Genomic DNA, 8,935 nt, shown 5'->3' on the forward strand with positions numbered 1-8,935 from the left:
TGTGCAGTCCTTAAGTCTTGGAGATTTGGTGAGGAGGTGGGGCAGGGACAGGCTGAATGTCATGAATAGCAGAAGCATCATGGGCAGAGTCTCTGAGAGCAGGTTTGGGACCAGTGGAAGTAGAGCCAATTAGGGGGAGTATTGTGACACAAAATTTTTATTATTATGCAACATTGCTGGCCTGGGCTCACTCCTGTCAGTCTTGGTGAAATTTCCTGAATCGGAGTGTTCTGCCTCCCACATACAGCCTGAGGTCTGCAGGGACTTCCTCATTTTGCAAAGGGATAATAAACTCTTTACAGAGTTTGGCTTTAAACTCTTAGCTTGAGCGTATTTTCTTTTTTCGGTTCAATTAGCTGAATCTACCTAGTATAAGAGCAAGAAATTGTAGTAAACTATTGTAGTAAACTCAGGATCATTCAAACAAGGGCTTGGCATGAGATTCTGGGACCTTGCTTGGAGCAACAGGAAGAGACAGGGCTTGTATTAGGATGTGTAAGCATAGACTTGGCAGGAATATCTGAATATATCAGGGCTCCACAATTTCAGCAGCGCCTCAGTTTTCCTAAGCAGATAAGATTGGGAGGGCCCGAGTAAAAATACAGATTGGAGCAGGAGCTTCAATGGGTATTGAATCAACTCCACCTTTTACTTCCCAACAGCAGGTGCTGGGTGGGGCTAACCAGGGGTGAGCCTTGATTGACCCAAGACAATTGGTTTCACCTCCTCTTCTTTGCTACATAGATTAGCTCATGAGTGAACAGCTGATTCAACCAAAGTAAAGCCCAGGACTTTGTTTCAGTGGTTGGGGGATAGCGTGGGTGTATTAGTCTGGACACTGCTGCAGTTATTTTACTCTAATGACAGGCGCCAGCCAAAGGCGAGGCCGCTGCTTGAAGAGGGCAGATTCAAAAGACTTGAGAAAAAATGGAGTCAGAGCCTGATCAAACCACAGGTAAAGTCTACCCTACCTTTAGTATTTACAGTTGTATGAGCCAATAATTTTTATCTATTGTTTAAACTAGTTTATCTTGGTGCTTCTCTTGCTTATCTGGGAGTTTCCCTTGTATTAAACAAATGCTTATAGTAGTTTAGGGAGTAAAATTCAAAGCCCCCTTTATTCTCTGTTTTCGTTTTTGCTTTTTTTCTGAGACAGGGTCTCACTCCGGCATCCAGGCTGGAGTGCAGTGGCTCAATCACAGCTCACTGCAGCCTCAACTTTCCTGACTCAAACGAACTTCCCCACTCAGCCTCCCAAGTAGCTGGGACTACAGGCACACACCACCACACTGGCTAATTCTATTTTTGTAGAGATGGGGGTCTCTGTTCCGTAGGCTGGTCTTGAACTCTGGGGCTCAGGTGATCCTCTTGCTTTGGCCTCCTAAATTTCTGGGATTATAGGCATGAGCCCCTGCACCCAGCCTAGTCCCTCTTTCAGTCTCACTTCTCAGAGTTAACCACTGCTAACTGATCCATATGTGTCCCCCTTGTCAATTTACTGTGCATTTCATCGCTCTATATTATAAATTACATCCTCATTATATTTCAGAAATTACAGCACATCCTCCTCCCTCCACACATTTATAACTAATGCAAGGGTACCCATTGCTCATAATCCCACCTTATTCTACCTCTTTCAATCCAGGATTTGTAATCTGATAAAGGTGCATTCCTGTGTTTTTCAAAGCTGTCTCATAAAATAAAATTCTCATAAAAGTTATCCTGCAAAAGGAATGGGACTCTTATCAGACAGGATTGAAAAAAAAAATCACACTAAAGAAAACTGCATATCTGGATCCAGATAATCAGTCTTTCTGGAAAATTACAGAACCAAGCTATCTTTAAAAGTATATTCCTTTTTAGGATCAAGCATTTGATAAGAAAATAAATTTCCAAAGTCTCAGTCACACAGGAGGTAGAACTAATTAACCCTCAAGACGCAGGAATTGAGTGTATGGGGGGATGTCAGAGGATTAGATTTTTTTGAGGGGCTCAATTCAGTTAAGTTCCATTCATCATTATAAACACATGCATCAGGGATACTCAGAAAGAACTCAAATTTTTGTTGTTTTAGTGAGAAAAATTGGTACTCAAAAGTTGCCAGCCACCTCTCTCTATTAGTAGAGATATGTCACTTTGGGAAGAACCATAAAATGCTGTGTTCAAATTACGCAGTTATAAATTATCTTGGGTAAAGAGAAAAACTTTCTTTTTATCTTGACAAATGTTGTCCCTGAAAGAATCTAGGGAGAGGGAGAATTTGCATATGGGCCAAGGAGCCCTCCCTCCCATCATACAATTCATGCTTTAAAAGGGTAAGATTTAGCGGTCTTTTGCATATTTACAGAATTGTGCAACTATCACCACTATCGAATTTTAAAATATTTTTAATACTCTGCAAAGAAACTGTACCCATTAGCAGTCACTCCTCATTCTCCTCACCCTAGCATCAGGAAATAACCTTTCTGTCTATAGACCTACCTATTCTGGACATTTTATATAAATGGAACCATACAACTTTTGTTTGCTCACTTCTATCTCTTAGTATAGAAGGTTCGTTCATGTTGTAGCATGAATCAGTACTTCATTTCTTTTTTTCATAATCATCGTTTTGCTTTTATTCAGTTTCATTAACCAAGTATGAATCCCTGAACAATATACTTTTCTTTTGCCTGTTTTTTAAACTTCTGGTAATATATATGTAACATAAAATTTAAGTGCATTCACATTATGCTGCAATCATCACCACTATCCATCTTCAAAACTTTTTCATCATCGCATACTGAAACCCTGTACCCATTTAACAATAACATCCCATTCACCCTCCACTCCTGCCAGCCCCTGGTAACTACTGTTCTAATTTCTGAATCAGTGTATTAAACTATTCTTGTTACTTTCTACAAGTGAAATCATACAATATTTGTTCTTTTGTGTTTGGCTTATTTAGCATAATGTCTTCAAGGTTGATCCATGTTGTAGCATGTATCAGAGTTTCCCATTGTGTGTGTGTATATACCACATTTTGTTTATTCATTCATCCTTTGATGAACATTTAGGTTGCTTCCACTTTTTGACTATAGTGAATAATTCTGTTCAGCTATGAACATTGATGTACAAGTATCTCTTTGAGTCTCTCCTTTCAATTTTCTTGACAGTATATATAGTAATGGAATTTTTGGATTATATGGAAATTCTATGCTTAATTCTTTGAGGAATCATCAGACTGTTTTCCATAGCTGCTGTACCATTTTACGTTCCTACCAAAGATGCACCAGGGACCCAGTTTCTCCACATCCTCACCGATATTAGCTATTTTCTGACTTTTTGATAGCCATCCTAATGGGTGCCAAGTAGTATTTCATTGTGGTTTTGATTTACATTTCTCTAATGATTAGTGATATTGAGCATCTTTTCATGTGCTTTTTGGCCATTTGTATATCTTTTTTGGAGAAATGTTTATTCAAGTCCCTTTTCCATTTTTAAATAGTTTTTGTTGTTGCTGTTGAGTTGTAGGAGTTCTTTATATATTCTGGATGTTAATCTCTTTTTAGATGTGTAATTTGCAAACATTTTCCTCACATTCTCTGGGTTGCCTTTTTGCTCTGTGATAGGGTACTTTGATGCACAAATGTTTTAAATTTTGATGAAGTCCAATTTGTGTATTTTTTCTTTTGTTGACTGTGTCTTTGGCGTCATATCCAAAAAATCGTTGCCAAATGCAATGTCATAAAGATTTCTTCTGTTTTCTTCCCAGAGTTTTACAACTTAGGTCTTACTTTTAGGTCTTTGGTTCATTTTGAGTTAATTTTTATATATGGTGTTAAGTAAGGGTCCAACTTTATCCTTTTGTATAGGATACCTGGTTTTCTTTTTCTTAGTATAATTTGTTGCAAAAACTGTCCTGTTCCCATTGAATGGTTTTGGCACTGTTCTTGTTGAAAATCACTTGACCATATATATGAAGGTTTATTTCTGGGCTCTCTATTCAATTCCTTTGGTCTATACGTCTATGCCAGTGCCATGCTGTTTTGATTTTTGTAGCTTTGTAATAAAATTTGAAATCATTAAGTGAGTCATTCAATTTTGTTCTTCTTTTTCAAGATTGTTTTGGCTATTCAGGGTCCTATGAGGTTCCATATAAATTTTAGGATGGAGTTTTCTATTTCTGCAGAAAAGGTTGCTGGGGCCAGGTATGGTGGCTCATGCCTGTAATCCCAGCACTTTCAGAGACCAAAGTGGGTGAATTGCTTGAGCCTAGGAGTTTGAGACCAGCCTGGGAAACACAGCAAGACTCTGCCTTTACCAAAAAAAGTACAAAAATTAGCTGGGCCTGGTGCTACATGGCTGTGGTCCCAGCTACTGGGGATCCTGAGGTGGCAGGATCCCTTGAGTTCAGGAAGTGGAGGCCGCAGTGAGCTGAGATCATCCTGCTACACCCTAGTTTGGGGGACAGAGAGGCCCCTATCTAAAAAAAATAAGTTATTGGAATTTTGTGGGAACTACATTGACTTGTAGATTGCTTTGGCTAATATTGCCATTTAAATAATATTAAGTCTTCTAATCCATGAACATGGAATATCTTTTTATTTATGTCTTCTTTAATTTCTTTCAGCAGTGTTTCATAATTTTCAGTATATGTCTTTCATCTCCTTGATTAATTCCTGAGTATTTCATTCTTTTTGATGTTATTATAATGAAATTTTCTTAATTTCTGTCTCAGATTGTTCACTGCTAGTGAGTTGAAATGCAACTAATTTTTATGTGTTGATCTTTTATCCTAATACTTTGCTGAATTTGTTAGTTGTGACAGTTTTCTTGAGTGTGGAATCTTTAGGGTTATCTACATACACAATCATGTAATCTGTGAACAGAGATAATTGTATTCTTTCTTTTTGACTTGGATACCTTTTATTTCTTTTGCCAAATTTCTATTTTTGCCTATCTATATTGTCTAATTGTTCTATCCAGAGATCCTAATACAATGTTGAATAGAAGTGGGGAAAACTGGCATTTCTGTCTTATTCCTGATTTGAAGAGTAAAAGTTTTCAGTCTTTTGTGATTGAGTGTTAACTGTGTGTTAATTTTTCAAATGACTTATGTTAAAGTTGAAGGAAGTTCCTTCTATTTCTAGTTTGTTGAATATTTTTATCATAAAAAGATGTTTAATTGTGTCAGATGCTTTTGCTGCATCGATTGAGATGATCATTGGGTTTTATCCCTTTTTTTTTTTTTATTTATTTTTGAGATGGAGTCTCGCTCTGTCACCCAGGCTGGAGTGCAGTGGTGCAGCCTTGGCTCACTACAATCTCCACCTCCCGGGTTCATGCCATTCTCCTGCCTCAGCCTCCTGAATAGCTGGGACTACAGGCACCCGTCACCATGCCCAGCTAATTTTTTATATTTTTTAGTAGAGGTGGGGTTTCACCACGTTAGCCAGGATGGTCTCGATCTCCTGACCTCGTGATCCACCTGCCTTGGCCTCCCAAAGTGCTGGGATTACTAGCGTGAGCCACCTCGCCCACCTCCGGTCCCTTTATTTTGTTAAGGTGGTGTACTATAGTGATTCATTTTGGTATGCTGGAATCATCTGTGCATTCTAGGAATAAATCCTTCTTGGTCATAGTGTATAATCCTTTTAATATGCAGATGAATTCAGTTTCCTAGTATTTTTTAAAGGATTTTTTCATCCGTATTCATAAGGAATATTGGTTTGTGCTTTTTTTTTCCTTGTAGCATCTTTGTCTGGTTTTGGTATTTAGGCAACATTGGCCTCATAGGAAGAGTTAGGAAGTGTTCCAATTTCAATTTTTTGAAAAAGTTTGAAAAAGATAGGTGTTAATTTTTCTTTAAATGTGATAGAAATCACTGATGAAGCCATATGCTTTGCTCTTCTGGGAGATTTTTTAAATTACTAATTCAATCTCCTTATTAGTTATAGATCTATTTATATTTTCCATTTCTTCATGATCTATTCTAGGTAGGTTTTGTTTCTAGGAATTGGTCCATTTCATCTAAGTTACCCAACGTATTGGGGCCTAATTGTTCATAGTATTCCTTAAATTCCCTTTTATTTCTGTAGAATTAGTAGTAATGTCTTTGCTTTCATTTCTGATTTTAGTGATTTTAGTTGTCTTTTTTCTTAGTCTAGGAAAAGATTTGTCAATTTTGTTTATCTTTTCAGGGAAAACTTATTTTATTGGTGTTCTCTATTGTTTTTCTAGTCTCCATTTCATTTCTTTCTTCTTTAATCTTTATTATTCCCATCCTTCTACTTGTTTTAAGCTTAATCTCCTCTTTTTTCTCATTTTTTTAAAGGCATAATTATTTCTCTCCTCAATCCTGTCAGTTTTTGCTTCATGTGTCTAGGGCTCGGTTTTTGGGTCCATATATATTTATAGTTGTTATTTATTCCTGATGAATTGACACTTTAATCATTATAAAAACTTCTTCTTTATCTTTAATAACAATTTTTTGTCGTAAAGTCTTTTCTGTCTGCTATTAAGATAGCCACTTTAGCTCTCTTTTGGTTACTATTTGCATAGTATATCTTTTCTGATTCTTTTAAACTACTCGTGTCTTTGAATAAAAAATATGTCTTATAGACAGCGTATAGTTGGGTTAAAAAATCTATTCTGCCAATTTCTGCGTCATGATTGGACTGTTTATTTGCACTTAATGTAATTATGATATGGTCAGTTTACATCTGTCATTTTGTTGTTTTATGTATTTTTTCTGTTCTTCTATTCCTTCATTATTTCTTTGTTAACATTAAATCTCTTATAGAATACAATTTCACTTTCCATTGTTTCTTTTAACGCATATTTTTAGTTCTTTTACTATATATTTTAGTTTACTATATATCTTCTTAATGGCTACCCTGGAAATTACAATCAACATCTTAACTTATAAAAATCTAGTTTGGATTACTACCAACTTAATTTCAATAATTTAAAGAAGTTTGCTCCAGTGTAACTCTACCCCGTCTCCTCTCCTTCATGTTGTTATTGATATACAAATTACATTTTTTATATATATATATATATATATATATATATATATATATAATGTATCAATGCAGTTTATATTTTTAAAAATAATTATTTCAGTTATCTTTTAAAATATATAGAAGAAAAACAATTAGAAGCAAAAATACATTTAAATCATCTTTTAAATTTACTCTACTCCAAGATGCCACTTACACTAGATTGCCTCTGACCCAGTTATTTGGGCACTGTGTGTGTGTGTGTGTGTGTGTGTGTGAGCACCTGTAGAGCTATAAACTAAAAGATTTACTTCACTAAAGAACCACAACTATGGGATCCCCAGAAAACTTTGACAAAGGTAACTAATATCTGTTGGTGATCATAGAAGGTTATCCAGTTTAGCTCTAATAGTGAAATGAAAGCAACCAGGACCAGTTCCTAGATCTAACAGATGATGATAACATGCCCAGCATCAATAGCAGTAGTGATGGTAGACAGAGGTATCTTGAGGCTGTTGGGCTTTCAGTGGTGATGCCAACCTCTCAACTTTGGCAGCTTCAACTGTGGTATGAAGGTCTGTTCCGGACCACCCAGTGCTCAAAGAGCAACTGGGACTGATCTGTTGGACCTAATCATTCCCTAAATAAGAAACACTGGGAGAGTCAGCATTATATGAATTTAAATATTAAGATGAGTGGCTTTCTTTTAAATCATAACTAGTGAACAGAAATGTCAATAAATTTAAGCAACACATTTTAGTAAGAGCCCTGCCAGTGAAAAGTAAATGAATAAACAATAATATTGTTTAATAGATTATTTCTCTCCCTTCCAGTGCATTTGCTTGATGAGATTTACAAAGTCTAGAAGCTCCTGAAGAGTGGGCCAACACCTTATGCACCTGCAAGGGAACTCAAAATAATCATAGCGGCTCACACTTAGTCTTACCCTGGGCCAGGCACTGTGCTTCTCAAAGTGTGAGCTGTGCATCGTTGCTGGCCCATGATCTGTTTGTTAATGATCCATGACAATAAGTACACAAATCAAGAATAAACATTTAAACATTTTTATAGCAATTTGACATTGCTGCAACTTGAAGGTAGGTGATCATTTTCACTGAGCTTTACAAAAATGTCAGTCCAAGTTTGAAAAAACCAAAACCAATAAACAAAAACTAATTCTTTTGTTTGGATAGCTTGAAAAGTACTGTTCTATAATATTATTATTTTTTCCACTTTACAGATGAAGAAACAAACTTAGATTAATTACTTGCCCCGGGATACAGTTAACAAGTAGGTGCTGGAATTTAAACCCAGGTGACCTGACTTGGAGTCTATGGTCTCAGGGACCATACTGTGAGCAGTAAGCAGCAGCTCCTTACTCCGTTGACAGACATTTGGCCTCTGGTTGTGGCAGCAGCAGCTTTTAGCAGAGCCCTTCCATTTAAATGACTCTGTCCTTGAGCTGACCTGTCATTGGTCAGGAGGTGAGCACGGGGTGGCTGATGGGGCCTGGCCACTAAGGTGGAAGACTAGGGCATAGGTATTTGTGTTAATAATCACGTATGTCCAGAAAGCCAGGGGTTCCAGCCACAGAAATGAGGGTTTCAGCACACGGCACTAATTACCATGATTTCACAGCTGTGATCAATTCACGTTTTCGCACTTTGAGCTCAGGCCTGCTCTGTGGGGACTAATGTGAAGAGGTGTAAAAATAAGTTCCGTTTCCAGCCAGATTAATTACAGGCTCTGCTGAGGCCCCAGTGCAGACTGCCTGGACTGCAAGATTGATTGGCTTAGGCCCCAGGTCCAGCTGAAGGAAGGCTACATGGGTTGGCCCAAGGCTGCCCCAGGGGATGTGACTGAAGTCAGAGAGGCAGCCCAGCCCTGCCGCTGTCCAGCTGTGGCTCACCCTGTAGCCTCCTCCTGAGGGCCTTCCCTCCATATGCCACCCA

The 8,935-nt window shown here is 37.5% G+C and overlaps 1 long non-coding RNA gene across 1 annotated transcript; it reads left to right on the forward strand.

The window, feature by feature from the left end:
• Window positions 1–217: 217 nt before the first annotated feature.
• Window positions 218–8,260, forward strand: LOC129478391 (uncharacterized). The gene is made up of 3 exons (XR_008656419.1): window positions 218–253; window positions 868–955; window positions 8,224–8,260. It is a non-coding gene; the product is annotated as an uncharacterized lncRNA (long non-coding RNA).
• The last annotated feature ends 675 nt before the right edge of the window (window positions 8,261–8,935 follow it).

This window comes from Symphalangus syndactylus, chromosome 3 (assembly GCF_028878055.3).
Source record: "Symphalangus syndactylus isolate Jambi chromosome 3, NHGRI_mSymSyn1-v2.1_pri, whole genome shotgun sequence".
Classification (NCBI taxonomy): domain Eukaryota; kingdom Metazoa; phylum Chordata; class Mammalia; order Primates; family Hylobatidae; genus Symphalangus; species Symphalangus syndactylus.